The following is a 17,347-nucleotide window of genomic DNA, read 5'->3' on the forward strand; positions in this document are numbered from 1 at the left end:
TCGTCGGCGTATGCTTTAGTATTTTCGCGCATTTGTTCGCGCTAATACATTTATGTTCTGTGAGCATTTTTCCCTAACGTATCTCTCGCATGCCTCTCATTTACTATCGCGCAGCATAGTGTTTTCTATGCCTGCCTCCTATAATTGGGTGTTTTTCGCGCATCTCGCTTCCTTCAACGCGTTTAGTTGTGTCTCGCCTGATTCGCGAGGGTATCTGTTCTATATCGCTATTTAGGGGGTAGGCATGTACATCGCTTTACGAGTCCGATTATGTCGCGAGCTATGGGTGCCGTGAAAACGTTCCATCCGCGGTCGATCGCAAACCCTCGGGACCTCAATCCATTACAGACCGTTCTGGCGGTGTTCGCAACATGGTCCCTGATATGCGCTCGGAATCAAAAATACACTGTCCGTAGACGTAAGCGCGTACTCGCTCCGCGTGTTCGATACTTTGCTATGGAGTTCGATTACGCTATTTTACTTTCTTTTCTTCATTCTTTATCTGCGTCGATTTCTTCCCTATTTCGAATAACTTTCGGCTCAAATATCGAACAGAATTTCGCGTTCGGCTTTCCCGTGAGTAATTGTTCTGAGTCGCTGTGCTTGAATAAATTGCTTCTAATGTATTCGCGACGCACGTTTTCAAGATTTTTTTAAAGTTAAAACGGTAATGTTCTGATTGACCTTTTGGGTTGATTCGCTATGTAACCACGGTTTTATTCTTCAACTCTTGGCGGGTGTTTCGCTCTCGTCCGACATCCCGCAGATATATAAAAAGGTTTTTATATCGGAACTTACTTAATACGGCTATCATTATTATCGCGCGCTTGCTGACGCTGCAGAGCATCGCTCGGCGGTGGGTATAACGGCTGGCGGTCCTGCGTTGTAAGGGTGATCCTGCGGGTCTCTGACGGTGCGATGCGTTGTCCGTGTTGTCGTAGGTCGCGTTCCTTAGATGATGGCCTACGGTATCACGTCCTGCTGATAAAGCCGTTGTCCTATGAGTGGGGTTATGGTGTAATCTTGCAACGTGACGCACGCTGTGCTCTTATGGAACGGGATTACAGCAGCTAAGGTAATTACAGCTGGCTAGAACGTGAAATAGACATAAGGCTCGATCTTATGGTGACGCGTAGACATTAACAGCGATCATATATCAGTGTATTGATGCCACTATATTTGACTTTGTAAGGACCTCGCGTTGCCACGTCGAAGTGTATTATTTTCGACGTAGCCTGACAAGTATAAATACCAGACTATTAATTTAAGTTCTAGAGTCTCGTTCACTACCGAGTAGTGTTACGCTGACGTAGCGCTTCGCGCGTATCCGCTAGCCAGTGTCACGCCACACATCTTACGTATGTGTAGCCTCCGTTGAGACGACAAGGGGTCCACTGCAGCCAACTTGGAGGATGAGGATCCGGGCGTCGAACTTATTTCGGGTTGATGAAATAAATCCACCTTCACTTTTTATTATTTAAAACTTTATTCAAGTCAACGCGCTGACTTTTCTTTATTTTACCACTGTTACACTTGTGAGTAATCGTTTAACGGCACTGTTTAACTATAACTTCGCGTATCGTGCGCGACTGCAAGGATTTTATATCGCACGCGGCTAGCTAGATCGTTTAACTAACACGCGAGAGTGACTTTTACGACTGAGCTGCGCGTCTCCTGCTTCGTTTTTATAGTACACTTTTTTGGGATTTCCCTCCGATCGTAAGGGGTGCCTGGCAACAGGCCCCCCGGTCAAGGACCAAGTGCAAGCGAAGCAGATTCAAGTCCTTCTGCTTTGCTTGCGCGTTTTGAGCAATTTCCGGTTCCGGTATTCTCGCATCGTATGCCGTTTTTTACGCGGTCAGTGTCCGTCTCAGGCTGATTTAATACGAGTAATTCCTTTCTAAATCTTTTGCATCTTTAGGGATATACAGCCTATAAAAATTTATCACTATAGTAACGCCCAATTTTAGCACTATTTTGATACTTAAAAGTGCTGTATATTCAGTAGTTTTACTATAGTGCTATAGTGGATAAATCTCTCCCTCTCTCTCTCTCTCTCTCTCTCCCGCTCTCTCCCCCTCTCCCCTCTTTGTTCTTGACTTACCCGTTCTTAGGACAAAACAACTACTTTATACATCAATTACAGGCAGATACACATCCATCGGAACACGACCAGAGCCCACTAGAGGGTTTTCATACAGCCCACACGTAGGACAGAGACAGATAAAAGGTCCTCCGGCTGACAATCTCACAGTCTGGAATAATCTTCCTAATGATATTAGGCACAGTACTTCATTTTCGGATTTTAAAGCAAAGTTGTATCGCATTTTACTCGCCAGCCAAAGTGCTGGTGCAGTGGATACATATTGTGCGCCTTATTTCTGGGGCGATTTATATCTGACAGCCCTGTTCTTTTATGCTTGTTCTTATTTCTTTATTCTGTATTCGATTCATCTATTCACTGTAACAATCTCTTCCTAGTGTCTCGAACTTAATGTATATTATTCTTATTGACCTGACCTTTTTCGTATCTAGTTTGATCTACTTTTGGCATATTTTATTTCTTTTCTCTCTTTTGTAATCCACGATATTATTAAGTCCATGTAATTCTCATGTATCCCTATCTTTCAGCTCATGTTGGGTATCAAGTCATACGACTTTTACTTTGTTTTTTTCTTGATTGAGATGTTCTTACTTTATGTATGTACTGGTTTTTGCGCCCCCCCCCCCGGAGGATTCTCCACAGGGCTGCCTACAAATAAAGCTTTATTCTATTCTATTCTATTCTGTCTCATCCTCCCTCTTTCCGCATTTATTCGCAGCATGCACAGAAAATTATATTCCTTAGCGGGGAGCAACACACTTTTGCATAGGCGCATAGCGTAAACATAAAAATCTTGATTGATCTATGAACGTAATGCATAAGACTTCAACCAATCGATTTCTTATGCATATGCTTTTGCGCTTATGCAAGAATTGTGCTCCCCCGCTTAACGATAACTAATACCTATAGCATCACGATCTGGAAACAGAAATACCAACAACCTAGGGAATGCATGGTGCCAATGCAGATAGAAAAGTCGTATTAACAGGCACAGCGATAAATTTCGAGCAAGTTGGGACATTCTATTCTATTACCTTATAACCTAACCTACCATCAACGTCCAGAGTTCAGAGTTTTGTCCAAACTGCTACTTTAAGGCGTCAATTCACCCTACAGGGTCGACAAGTCCGGTCGGCCAACTCCAAATTAATTGTGGAGACTTCGCGCGGTGACCACGCGAAACTCCGATTTCAGTTTGCCAACGCCGAGAAACCAATTCTCAGGTTTTATGTAGTGGTGCATGTCTTGTAACACGTACAATACACCCTCATAACATATATTACGGAAGGGGAATAAAAAGGATCAAGCCGATGTGTCCAAGTTGGGTGCAAGATAAGAACACCATTTTAAGAAAGAGAGGGCCTAGATTGTTACATCCGTCCGCAATGCGCAAGCGCGACTTAGCGAAACGGCGCACCAGCGGTTAGCGCGTTTTGTTTTAGGAGGTTAAGATTAGGACATGACGGTTTCCCACCTAAAAAGTTATATTTAAAGTTTTATTTCAACATTATATTAAGACAAAATGCAGGCCCCATATTGGTGTCTTATCTGTCAACTTGATACAACTACCATATTAATTTTAAAACTAAAAATATTAAAATGTGTTGGTCATGAAATCATTTACAAATGTTTGTCATTAAGTTTTTAATGATAATAAATGACGGGAACCTTATGAACAAAATATTTTCAATAATCATAAGACTGATTAATACAAAGTATTATTAAAATTTATATAAATTTGCGTTTGTTCACGAAGGAAAAAGTGCGACTAATATTAAGCAAAAAGATTTGTATTAGACAAAACATATTCAAAATTAATACACTTTCACCACCAATGAATATCTACATATATATATATATACTATAATTATCCATATATATATATATATATACATATATATATATTAATATACCGCTCAATGTTATTTTGTTATTCTGTTTATAAAAAATAAAGTTTATATTATTTATCACTGTATGTACACTGTCCAACATTACTTCTCAGTTATTCAATCATTGTCAATTGTGTATCGAATTAAAAATTACATTTACCGTTTTAAACGGCGCGTGAGCGTGGAGCGGACGTGTGGCGTCATCGCACTTGAGCATTGCGAGCATAGGTTAAAAGCCCCTTTTTCTCTTTCGCACCCAACGTGGACACAGATTTTTACACGAAACAATAGCAATTCCCCTTCCAGTAATATATAGTTCTCAGCATACACCATGGCATTGCTCACGCGGACGCACCGTAAGAGACAAGGACCGATAATCCACTTGTTCTCCTTGTTCTCTACGTGCCGGTATACGCGAGAATGCCGCCCTAAAATGCTTCTGCTTCCGTAGCAGAAGGCAGTAGCGTAGGCAAGGCTAATAAGTACCTACTTGTTGTAAATTTTTATATATGTTTATGCACATATTTTTCATATATATTTAAAATTTAATTTTTTTTTAAATTATAATTATTATCTCTTCAATGTAAATGCAACTTTTTTAAATAAACTAAATTTTTTTTTTTTTTTATTTAATCAATTTCGCAATATATTTACTTTGTTAGGACTTTTCTTACAAATTATCATTAATCAGAAGGACGGGCATTTGGTACATAATTTAAATATCATTCACCTTCTAATTTTTTTTATAAATTTTACATTGTCAATCCTTTTTAATAATACATTTAAATATTATTTACAAAAAAAATATTTTTCAATATAACTCATCTAAATCTTAATAATTCTCCAGTGTTTGCTTTGAATTTAATTTATAATATAAATTTATAATTAAATCTCTCAGTTAATTTCAACACAATATCTAAAATATTTATAGTAAGTACTTCATTGGTGGATTATCAAATTAATCCAACAAGTTCCTCTAATAGAATAGATTACCGCAAATTTTTTATTTTAATGCTTTACATTTACTTTTAAATTACTTTTTATTCTTATTTAAATAATAGGGTTCTCTAATCATAATTTATCTTTTTAACTTAAGTAAAATAAATTTTCAAACATGAATTTTTTTCTTAACGAAAATTATTACATTTTACTATAAATAAAATAAAAAAAATTTTAACCTTTTTTTAATCTTCTTATTATTAAAATTATTTCTTCTTATCATCAGTTTAATCGCAATTCTGGCACCTAACTTTAATTCATAAATAATAAAATTATCTATTATAATTTTTATTAGATACTTATTAAATATTAATATTATTAAAAAGTATTTTAAATTTTTAAATACTTTTTTATAAAATTATTTATATTTAAATTTTATAATTAATTTATAGAAAAAAAATTATTTCCCTCCCTTATTCCCTAATGTTATCATTTTTTTTTCATTTTTTTTTTAAATAAATTTTAATTTAAAATTTAAAATTGGTTCCGGTTCCGGGAAAAGGAGGGGGACCGGTTTTGTAAAGGGGGCAGGTATTTTTGAGGAAAAAGTAGAAAAGGGGTGAGGTGAATGGGAAAGAGGTTTAGAGGGGTTTTTAAAAAAAAGAAAGGGGGAGAGAGAAAGGTAGGGGGAAAAGGGGTAAAGGGGGGGAAGGGGGTTAGAAAGTGAAAGTGGGAAAAAAAGGGGGACCGTGGACAGAACCGTGGAAAAAGAGGGGGTAGGAGGGGGGTTAAAGAGTAAAAAAATAGGGGAAATTTACTAGGGAAATTACTAGGAGTTGGAGGGGATTTTGGGCATAGATTTGGTAAAGGGAAAAAAAAAAAGGAAAGGGGAAAATGATTAAAAAAGAATATTAAAAGGGAATAGGCCCAAAAAGGATAGGATTTTAGGGGAAAGGGGGAAAAAAGGGGGATGGGGAAGAAAAAAAAAAGAAGGCAGGGGGGCCCCGGGGAAAAAATAGATGAGTTGGGGGAAGGGGGGAGGCATTTTGGGATTTAGAGGATTTTTTAAAAAGGAAAAAAAAAAAAGAGGGAGAGGAGGACAAAGGGAAAAAAAGGAAAAAAAGGGCCCAAAAAGGGCAAAAAAACCGAAAGGCTAAAAAAGGGGTGGGGGGATAGTAAAGGAGGATTTTGGGGGTGGGGGGGTGGGGGGATCCCCCGGGTTGGGGGGTGCGGGGGGTGTTTGGGGGGGGGGGGGGAAAAAAGAAAGAAGGGAAAAAAAATTTTGAGGGCCCGGAGAAGGTGAAATTTGGAAACAAAGAGGGGGGAAAAAGGAAAAAGGGGGGGGAAAAAGGAAAAAGGGGGGGGGGAAGGAGGGGAAAAAGGGGAAAAAAAGAGAAAAAAGGGGGAAAAAAAAGGAAAGGAAAAAATTCAAGGGGGAAAAGAAAAGAGGAAAAATATTTGAAAAAGTGGAGGGGGAAGGTTTTAAAGGGGGGAAAAATTAAAGAAAAAAAGGGGGGGAAGGGGAAAAGGAAAGTTAAAAAAAGGGGGGGGGGAAATGGGGAAAAAAATGGGAAAATAGGAACAAAAAAGCCGGTAATTTGGGGGGGGTTTTAAAGGGGAAAGGGGGGGGAAAAAAGATGTTTTTCCCGGGGAAAAAAAAGTAAAATGGAACTAATGGGGAGCGGGGGATAGAAAAGGGGGGAAAAGGGAAAAAATGTATGGATGAGCATGGAAGGGTAAAAAAAAAAGATTTGGGGGGGATGGGAAGGGAGGAAGGGTGGGTTAAAAACTGGAAAGGAAAAATTAAAAAGGGATTTGAAAAATTAAGGGGGGAAGAAGGGGTATGGGGAAAAAGGGAAAGGGGGGGAAAAAAAAAGGGTAGAAAAGGGAGAAGGGGAAAAGGGGGAAAAAGGGGGGGGGAGAACAATTTTAAGGGGAAAGGGGAAAGGGGAAAGGGGGAAAAAAGGGGGGGAGGCAGAAAGGAAAAAAAGGAAAAAAGGAGGAAAAAGGGAAAAAGGGGGGGAAAAGGGAAATGGGGTGGGTTTTTTTTTAAAAGGGGGGGCCGGGTTGGAAAAATTTTGGGGTGGTTGGGGGGGTGGTGATGAGGAAAAAATGGATGAGGAAAGGGGGGGGGGGGCGATTAAAAAGGGTTTCCCCCAAGGATATGTGGGAAAAGCACAAAGAGAAAAAGAAAAAGGAAAGGGGCCCAGGGGGGGGAAAAAACATGGGGGGGGAAAGGGGGGAAAATAAAAGTATCGGGAAGGGGGGAAAAAAGGGGGAGGGAAAATGAGGCGGGTTTTTTGAATGGGGAAAAGGAAGGGGGGAAATTTGGGTAAATCAAGGGGGGCATGGAAAGGAAAATTTGGGGGAAAAAAGGAAGGGGTGGAAAAAGAAAAAAAAAAAATTGGACAAATTTTGGGGGGGGAAATTTAAAACCCAAAAAGGGCGGTAAAAAGGGGGGGGGGTAGGAGGGGGGGGGAAAAAAAGAAAAAAGCGAAGGCCCAAAAAATTTTTAAAAGGAAGGGGAAAAATTTGTAAAAAATTTTGGGAAAAGGTGGATGGGGAATTTTAATGGGGGATAAGGGGGGAAAAAAGGGGGGGGGGTTTCACAACCCCAAAGGGGGAAGGGGGAACGGGATAATTAGGGGGGGAAGGGGTAGAGTAAAAAGAAAAGAAAAAAAATGGGGGGGGTAACAAGAATGGGCCTCCCCTTTTGACCTAAAAGAAGGGGGGGTAAAGGGAAAAGGGGGGGAGGGGGAAAAGGAAAAAGAAAAAGAGGGAGGGCGGGGGGGAAAAGAAAAAGGGGGAAAAGGGGGGAAAGGGGGGAAGGGGGGGAAAGGGAAAGGAAAAAAAAAAAAAAAAGGGAAAAGAAGAAGGAGAAAAAGAGAGGGGAAGGGAAAAAAAAGGGGGGTTGGGGGGGAAGGAAAGGGGGGGGTGGGGAAAAATTAAGGGGAAATGGGAAAAAAGGGGAGGAAAGGGAAAGGGTTAAAAAAAAGGGGGGAAAATAAAGTTTTTGGAAGGAAAAGGGGAGGAAGGCAAAGGTAAAGGGGGAAAAAGGGGCAAAAGGAAGGGAGGTATGGAAGTTTAATTAAAAAAAAGGGGAAAAAAAAAGGGGAAAAGGGGTGAAATGAGGGGATAAAGGGGGGGAAGGAAGGAAAACTTTTGGTTTTATTTGGGGGGGATAGAGGAAAAGTGGAAAGAGGGGAAAAAAAAAAAGGGGGGGGGGGGAAGGAGCGGAAAAGAGGGGGGTGAAGAGGAGTGGGAAAAAGAAAAAGGAAAAAAACAGGGGGGGGAGGGGAAAAAATGGGTTTGGAAAAGGAGGGGGGGGTAAAGGGGTTTGGGGAAAAAGGCAAAGATATGGAGGGAAAAGGGGGGCCGGGGGTGGAAAGAAGGGTAAATAGTGCCCTTTTTAAAAAAGGGGAAACGGGGAAAAAAGGGGAAAAAATATAGGGAATTGAGCCAACGCTATAAATTTTTTACTGGGGTTTTTAATGAAAGGTTAAAGGAAGAAATGGGGGGAAATTGATACCGGAGGCAACGGTTTTTGGAAGGGAAGGGGGGTGAGGTATATTAGGGTTTAAATTATTGGTGAAAAGGGGTAAATAAAAAGGGGGGAAAAGGGGGACGCGGCTTTTTCCCCCAAGCGGGGTTTGTTTGGGTGTAGGGGGGTTAATGGGGGGGCAATAAAGGAGGGGGTGGAGGGGTTTTTTAGGATAGGTGAAGAGGTGTCAGGAAAACGGGATAAGGAAGAGGGGGAAGGAGGAGGGGAAAATTTTTGGACAAGGGGGGGGGAAAAGGTTCCCCCAATGATCCGATTTATTCAGTTTGCTAAAGGGGAAAAGAGGAAGTGAAAAAAAGGGGTTTGGGGGGGGGGGAAAAGGGAGGGGAAAAGGGTCATTTTTTGGGTACCAGATGCATGGTATGTTGGGGAGGTGAAAAGGGGGGTACATTGTTGGGGGGGAAAAGGAAAAAATTTTTGGCAAGAAAAAGGGTTGAGGTGAATTGGAAGACAAAAGGTTGGGTTTTAAAAAGGGGGGGAAAAAAATGAAAAGGTGGGGGGAAGGAAAGGAAAAAAAGGGTTTGGGAATGAAGAATTTCAATTTTGGGGGAAAATACGGGAAGGGGGGGGGGAGGGGCAGGTAAAAAACAATTTGGGGGAAAGGAGGGGGATAAAAGGTGTGGGGAAGGGGGGAAAAAGAAAATTGCAGGGGGTGGTGAAAAGAGTATGGGTAAGGAAAGGTTGGTGGGGACGGTGTTGGAAATGGGGGGGGAAAATGGGGTGGAAGGGGGAAGGGTGGAGGCAATGCAGGGGTGGTTGGTGGATTTAAAAGAATGGGCACCCGGGGGATTGGTAAGGAGGAAAGGAAAAACAAATTTGGATAAGGGGGAAAGGGCGGAGGGATGAGAAGAATTTTGGGGGGAAAGGAAGGGGGAAATTTGCGGGAAAAGTTTTGAGGTATGAAAGAAGGGGGAGAGGGGAAAAGGAAAAAATTTGGGGGGGGGAAAAGGGGGGGAAATTTTTGGGGAAAAAGGGAATAGAGGGAAAGAGTGGGGAAAAAGGGGAAGGGGGGGAAGAATATGAGGGTGGGACGAAAGGCAGGAAAGGAAAAAAGGGGGGAAAGAAAAGGGAGGGAAAAAAGTCGAGAAAATAATGGTTTGGGGGGGAAGGAGGGGGTTTCCGGGGAAACCGAGAAAAGGGGGGGGGAAAGTGGGGGAAGGGTTTTGGTTTTAAAAGAAAAATAAGAAGGGGGCAAAATACTGGGGGGAAGAGGGGAAAAAGGTAGGTTTTGGGGATAAAGAAAAAACAGGGAGCATGTAAGGGAATGGGGGAAGGGGGGAAAAAGGGAAATGGGGGGAAAAAAAAGGAAATTTGCAGGAAGGGGAAAGGGAAGGTTGAGGAAAAAAGAAAAAAGAGGGAAAGGGAAAAAACGGAAAAAAAAGGGGGGGGAGGGGAAAAAGGGGGAAAGGGAAAAAGAGGAGGGGAAGGAGGTTAAGGGGGTGGGAAATATGGGGGTCGGAAGCCAAGCGAAGGATAGGGGGACGGCTTTTTCTCCTAAAATAGTGATAATAGGTTTGGGGGGAATTAAATTATTTGTAAATTTTATTAAAAGGGAAATAAAAGTAGAAATAAAGTTGTAAAGTTGTTAAGGTTGGGGAAGCCCTTCAAAAACGCCTTAAACCCCCCGGGGAAGAATAAAGAATTGAATATAAATTATTATATTTATCTATTACACGATACGCCTTTTATTCAAATAATAGAAACAAATAATAGAAAAAAACAAAGAATGAATAAAATTTATTCATTTGATTTTTTATTGTTTTTATAAAATTTTTTATTCAAAATAATATATTAGCAAAATCATTTATTGCGACTTGTAATCATAATATTACGCTAATGCGATGTACAGCATTCATCTTATAAGATTTCCATATGCTGTTACTACCCTCACAATACTATTATAAATTAAATGTGAAATTTAATTTTGCATTACTTTTATATTTTCATATATAATGAGCAGATGTAAAATATTTTCTCATTCGTGTGCGTAATATATTGGTTTTTGTATTTATACTGATTTTACACATATCAAATGCAAGAGAGACAAAGATAGAATGATACTTTTCTCCTTGTCAAGCTGTCAGTATGTTACCACGGAAAATTTCCCCATGAGTATAGATCTGGTGAGATTTGTTCTACCAGATATTACATAAAAGAAGTTACGTAGCTTCGTGAAATATTTTTTACTATATTCTTTATATAATAAAAAAAGTCGGCAAAGAGTCGAATTTTGCATTATTGCTCTTAAAAATTTATAATAAATTAATACGATCTCGTGGCTAACCCAACCTTACCCGCTGCTAGCTGCGCATCTCCCCAAGTTATATTATGAATTTTATATTTATCTTTTTTCCAAAAAATCAATCTTTGTCTCCCTGCGGACAATCCTACTGATTGAGAATATCGTAAATTTAATAAGATTCATTAAGTATTTTGGCTAATATATGGGATGAACGAATCCGTAATTCCCGGCCAGCCGATAGGCGTCTCCACTATGTCACCTGTCGACCCTTAAACGCTTAACTTTCAATTCTGTCGCAGTGTTCCGATTAGGGACCGGTTGTACGCGCATGCGCGGCTAGAAAAGTGCAGTAACGTACATATACGCAGTTTGGCGAGATCGTGAACGATAGAGTTAGGGACGATTCACACATTAGCAGAAAAGCAGAAGCCAATCAGAACTCGCGTTCTGCCAACACGAGTTCTGATTGGCTTCTGCTTTTCTGCCAAGGTGTGAATCCTCTCTTAGAATGGTCGGCAATCGGCAGCTACGCGGCTACGGCAGCAGAGAGGAAAAAAAGCTAATGGTAAGATAAAAAGAGGTAATGGTAAGATAAGAATTTTAATTATTATTTAATTACAATGGACTCTGTAGGAAAAGAAGCTATTCTGCCAAGGTGTGAATCCTAGGATGGTCGGCAATCGGCGGCTACGGCAGCAGAGAAGATAATTAATCAACTAATGGTAAGATAAGAAGAGGTAAAAGAGTTTTAATTATTATTTATTAATTACGATTATTTATTAATTATGGACTCTGTAGAAAAAGGAGCTATCAAAAGACAGAGTCCGTAAATTTCAAATGTCATGGCTAGATGATACAATTTTTAAAGGATGGTTGGCTCCACATCCTACATTAGATAAAGCTATATGTACTGCATGTAATAAAGCCATCAGATGTTGTAAATCTAATTGAATTAAACATTCACAATCGGTCCAACATTTAGAAAAAAATAAATTCTAAAAATTTAAATATTAATTTTACAGAAACTACCGCGAATAGTAGTAATAAAGTCACTCTTTCACATAAAGATAAAGTCAAACGCGCCGAAATAAAATTAGCAGCATTTTTTTCTGAACATAATATTTCTTTTTATTCCGCGGATCATTTAATTCCACTATTGAAAAATATCTGCATAGTCCCTGAAGTTGTATCAGATCTTGCACTGGCTCGAGATAAGTGCACAAAAATTGTTACACAAGTAATCGCGAAACGAGAAACAGAAAAATTAATTCAAATTATTCAAAATTGTAACTTTTCTATTTAATCGACGAAAGTACTGATATTTTGGATACTAAACTTATGTGTATTCTTGTGCAATATGTTTCACCTGTAACTAAAAAAGTAAAAACGCAATTGTTAGATTTATTATCTATGGATACAACAGATTGTTCCGCGAACAAAATTTTTGAAAATTTTAAAAATATGTTAGATAAAAAAGAAATTCCTTTAAAAAATATTGTCGGAATGGCAAGTGATAATGCATCTGTAATGATTGGATGCTATAATTCTTTTATGTCGCGCTTAAAATTAGAAATACCGGGTCTTGTTACATTAAATTGTATTTGCCATTCATCCGCGCTTGTAGCAAGTAAAGCTTGTGAAAAACTTCCACAGTCGTGCGAAAATTTAATTCGAGGAGTTGCAACTTATATCTCAGGTAATGCAAAGAGATGTGCAATTTTAGGTGAATTTCAGGATTTTTTTGATGTGGAAAGAAATAAAATTTTTAAATTATCAAATACTCGGTGGTTAATTTTACATAAATGTGTTGTAAGATTATTAAATAATTGGGAAGTTTTAAAAAATTATTTTATTTTAGCTGTAAACAAAGATAAATTAAAATCCGCGGAAATTATTTTAAATTAATTAAATGATGATTTATTAAAAGCATATTTTTTATTTTTAAAATATTTGTTAAATTTTTGTAATAGCTTTAATGCCCTTTTTCAATCTCGTAAGGTTTTAATTCATACACTGTATGAAAATAGTCATCGATTAATCCGCGAAATAGGTCAAAATTTTTTAATTCCAAGAGCATTAGACTCTATTATTGATTTAAATATAGAAAACGAACATAATTTTCAAGACATAAATAATATATATGTTGGATCGGAATGTGAAAGTTTTCTTAAAACACTACCTTCAGAATGCACGCGAGAAATTAAATTAAATTGTTTCAACTTTTATGTAACTGCTGTTCGCGAAATGTTAAAACGTTTACCGTATAAAGATATTGTTTTTCAACAATTAATGTTTTTACAGCCGAAAATTGCTCTTTATGATGAAGCTAGAGTCAAATTTAAAGATTTAACTTTTATTGCAACGCGTTTATTATTAGAACATATTGATATTACAAAATTAGCTTTTGAGTGGAGAATTTTGCCATCCGTTTTTAATAACGAAGAAAAAGTAGAGTTAGCTTCTTTAGAGATTGATTCTATGTGGCAAAAAATATTAGAATTTAAAAATTTTGATGGGGAAAAAATGTTTTTAAATTTAGAGTCATTAATCAAAGTAGTTCTTTCTTTTCCTTATTCTAATGCGGAAGCAGAACGAATATTTTCAATGGTAACTGATATTAAAAATAAAAAAAGAAATAGATTATCAAATGATACTGTTTCCGCGATGTGTATAATACGATCGAGTTTTCAAGCTGAAAACATTAATTGTACAAATTTTGAAATTGATTCCGGGCATTTAAAATTACACAATCCGCAAAATTTATATGGAAAATAATTTATCTGATGGTTTTTGAATATGCTTTAATTTTTATGTTTTTTAATTTATTTTAATTGCTTTTTTATGCTTTAATTGTTTTTTAATGCTTTAATACTTTAATGCTTTAACGCTTTTTTAAGATAATTATATGCATTTAAATAATATTATTTTTTTTATAATTTATTTTGCATTAATTATTTGCATCTAGCCAAATGACTTTTATGCATATATTAGTTATATATTATTATAATGTTAAAATTTCATATAGTTTATTATTATAGCAGGATATTTAATATATCTGTGATAATATAAGTACCTGAAAATATTGTACATATTATTTTTTTATTAATGATTTTAATTTAAGAAAAAATGTGCAATTTTTTTCTAATTATAATAAGTACTGTGCAATTTTATTTTTTATAATTATTGAATACTGTGCAATATTATATCGATTTTTATAAGTTAACGGTTTTTCAAGGTTATAGATATTGAACTGACGACACTGGCTACAATTAGAGTTGTTAATATATATTTATTTTAACGTTTCGACCATACGGGCTGTGGTCCTTTTCAAAAATACAGTGGAAACATCAATGAGTTACAGCATATCGTCTTTAAAAAGTAAGAATAAACTTATGCTTCGGAGAGATATAACTTATGACAAGAAAATAATTTATCCGTTTCGCTTATGTCATCTTGCCTTGACAGAACACACAATACTGTATTGTGTGTTCTGTCAAGGCAAGATGACATAAGCGAAACGGATAAATTATTTTCTTGTCATAAGTTATATCTCTCCGAAGCATAAGTTTATTCTTACATCTTAAAGACGATATGCTGTAACTCATTGATGTTTCCACTGTATTTTTGAAAAGGACCACAGCCCGTATGGTCGAAACGTTAAAATAAATATATATTAACAACTCTAATTGTAGCCAGTGTCGTCAGTTCAATATCTATAACCTTGATTTTTCATTCCTGGCGAACAAAATTAAATTTTATTGTTATTAACGGTTTTTATAAGAAAAATTATTTTATAATATAATTTGAGATAAAATGTAATATTTATAATTTTATAATCAATAATTATATATAACTTTTGTTTATTTCAATTCTTGTTATAATTTCTTAATTGTATTATTGTTAATGAATACTGGTAAGGTTTTTGGCAGTTTTCCTTACCCTTGCAATAAATGTTGGTATTCTTTGAAATTTCTGCCAAATTAAAAATTTTTATTTTATTTATGTAAAAAGTGTTTTATTTTATGATATCATCCTTTTCCTCTTTCTTTTTATCCTTTGTTATAATTTATATATATTAAATAAATAAATTTTAAATATTTTTAAAAATATATAAGTATACATTTAATTTTTTTTAATATTTTTGATGTAGCCGGGTAACGGTGCTTCTTTTCTCTAGTACGAGATACTTCACTGTGGCCGCGTGCTCACGCATGCGCGTACAGCCGGTCCCTAATCGGAACACTGTTCTGTCGCCCTGCCTATTCTTTTCATGTACAAAAATGATCGCTATTTAATTCAGCGACAAAAGTTGTTACGTGATCATTTTGTCGCTCAAACAATCTGTTTCAGCGGCTCGTGAAAAGGCACCTTAACTTATTGCACCAGTGTGCACTAGTTCATTAGTGCAGGAATCATAGAGATATTATATATAGAGGACGCGAGTCGTATGCTTGCCCGTAAGTGAATGTGATAGAGGAATAGAAAGAGAACGCTGCATATGGGCTCCTGGGTACCTATTACGGTTATTTGAGTGAGTTTGCTCACGAGATAAAAATCACAAAAATGAGAGATTCACTAGATTTTGACCAATAGAAGCGTAGACAACCTAGTGAATCTCTCACTTTTGTGATTTTCACCTCGTGAGCAAACTCACCCAAAGAATCGTAATAAGTGCCCTGCTGTTTTGTCTAATCGCGCATGCGCATGGCACACGTCCCCTTTCACTCCTGCTCATCTCTATGCTTGCTTCTTCTTTACAAATTATACACTTTTTTGTCATCTTGAAAGTTTGTTATATTAACTTGTTATAAAAACGTAAATCTTCTTCTTATTCTGCTAACACTTGAGCAAAGCAAAGCAAGCACGAGAACTATAGCCGAGCCTGTTGAGAGCATAGAGATGAGCAGAGTGAGAAGAGGGATGTGTGCCATGCGCATACACGATTAGACAAGGACAGCAGGGGCCCATATGCAGCGTTCTCTTTCTATTTCTCTATCGCGCTCTCTAAAGTCATTAGCACAGTATATGTATAACCAGTAGCGTCACTCAAGAAAAATAGCGTCGGAGAAATGCTACGGCGCATGCGTTGGATTACTATCCACAATATGGTGTACAGTGAGTTGTAAACACAGTAAGTGGTGGTTGTGTTTATCAAAATAAATATAGCCTATTAATGAATTCAAGTTAATTAAAGGACTCTGTTAAGTTTTAGGTCTGAAAATATTTTTAAAAAACATTGTTATAATAATGGAACGTCGCGTAGTTGTTGGTGGTTTCACGTGCGCAATGCAAGATTGCAATGAAAATTCCGGCTCCAGTCGTCACTTGAGCTTTTTTCGCTTTCCATCTCATCCAGAAAGGTATTAATTGTTTGACAATTTCCTATATACGTATATATAAAATTTAATTGTTTCTAAAATTACAATAACATTTATTCTAGAGCACAATTGCTACATATATATATATATGTGTGTGTGTTAAAGATGCAGAAAATGTCTAATTTTTGTTTTTTCTAAACATTATAATATTAAAAATATTAATAAAAAGTGTTTTATTTTATAATTAATATTGTTTTCTAGGTGACTGAATTCCTGTTCAATTATTCAACACATACCTATCCACAAAATGGAGCTTATCTTATAAGTATTCATACGTATTCATAATAACAAGACAGAAATCAATTTAAGTACATTAAATAGATAAACAATAATACACCTGATAATATAAAACAAATTAGTCTTTTATAACCAATTGTAAATTACATAGAATTGTTATATACATTTATTTATTATCAATTTTTATATACATCTAAAATTTGAGATTTCGTATTTTTGAAGAGTATAACAAAAAATTGGGATCATTGATCACGAATTTATCGTAATTTTACACATTATATACATTTCAATTGTAAATAATCTAAATGTACATCAATATGTTTATAAATAAAATGGCAATAATAAATATGTTACTTGTTTAATATAAATAATTCATTAAATAATACACAAACATAATAAAAAAATAATTTATTAAATAACACATAGGTATATTTTAATATTATTACTTGTTAAATTTCTTCTTTTTTTATGTTTATATGATTATTTGCGTTACTTTAATGTTACATATATAATATGTATTTCAAGAAAATATACATTGTGGTTATTTATACAATAATTGTCTGCACAATTATAAAAATAATTGTTTATATATAGTTGCCTTTCTTTCTCACAATTTAAATATAAGCGCGCTATTACTATCAAGAACATGGCGACATGTCACATGGGGTGCATTCGTTTATGCAGCGATTAGCGCATCCACTGCGCATCTACTGCGTCTATTATCTGCGAGTCACGTGACATCATTTACCGAACGATCACCTGCGTGAATTGACTGCTCAGATTGTAATTGGAGTGCGTAAGTAAAGAAATTTTAAATAAATATGAATTAACTCAGAAATAAATATTTTTTATTGGCTCTCAATATAAACAATATAAATATGATGGTTTCTAAATTGGCCTAAGAGCCATAGCACGAAAAATTACGAAAATTAATTATTCGGAACTGTATTTCTTGGTACGAGATTACTAAAGTTCCATATATTAATTAACCTCGAACTT

At 36.4% G+C, this 17,347-nt stretch overlaps 1 long non-coding RNA gene and 1 pseudogene across 1 annotated transcript; both read left to right on the forward strand.

The window, feature by feature from the left end:
- The first annotated feature begins 11,241 nt into the window (after positions 1 to 11,241).
- Positions 11,242 to 12,709, forward strand: LOC146722502 (zinc finger protein 862-like; annotated as a pseudogene).
- Positions 12,710 to 15,759: 3,050 nt separating this feature from the next.
- LOC114930841 (uncharacterized) lies at positions 15,760 to 16,582 on the forward strand. The gene is made up of 3 exons (XR_003819544.2): positions 15,760 to 15,864; positions 15,940 to 16,093; positions 16,313 to 16,582. It is a non-coding gene; the product is annotated as an uncharacterized LOC114930841 (long non-coding RNA).
- The last annotated feature ends 765 nt before the right edge of the window (positions 16,583 to 17,347 follow it).

Source organism: Nylanderia fulva, unplaced genomic scaffold (assembly GCF_048542155.1).
Source record: "Nylanderia fulva isolate GAGA-0341 unplaced genomic scaffold, ASM4854215v1 Scaffold305, whole genome shotgun sequence".
Lineage (NCBI taxonomy): Eukaryota > Metazoa > Arthropoda > Insecta > Hymenoptera > Formicidae > Nylanderia > Nylanderia fulva.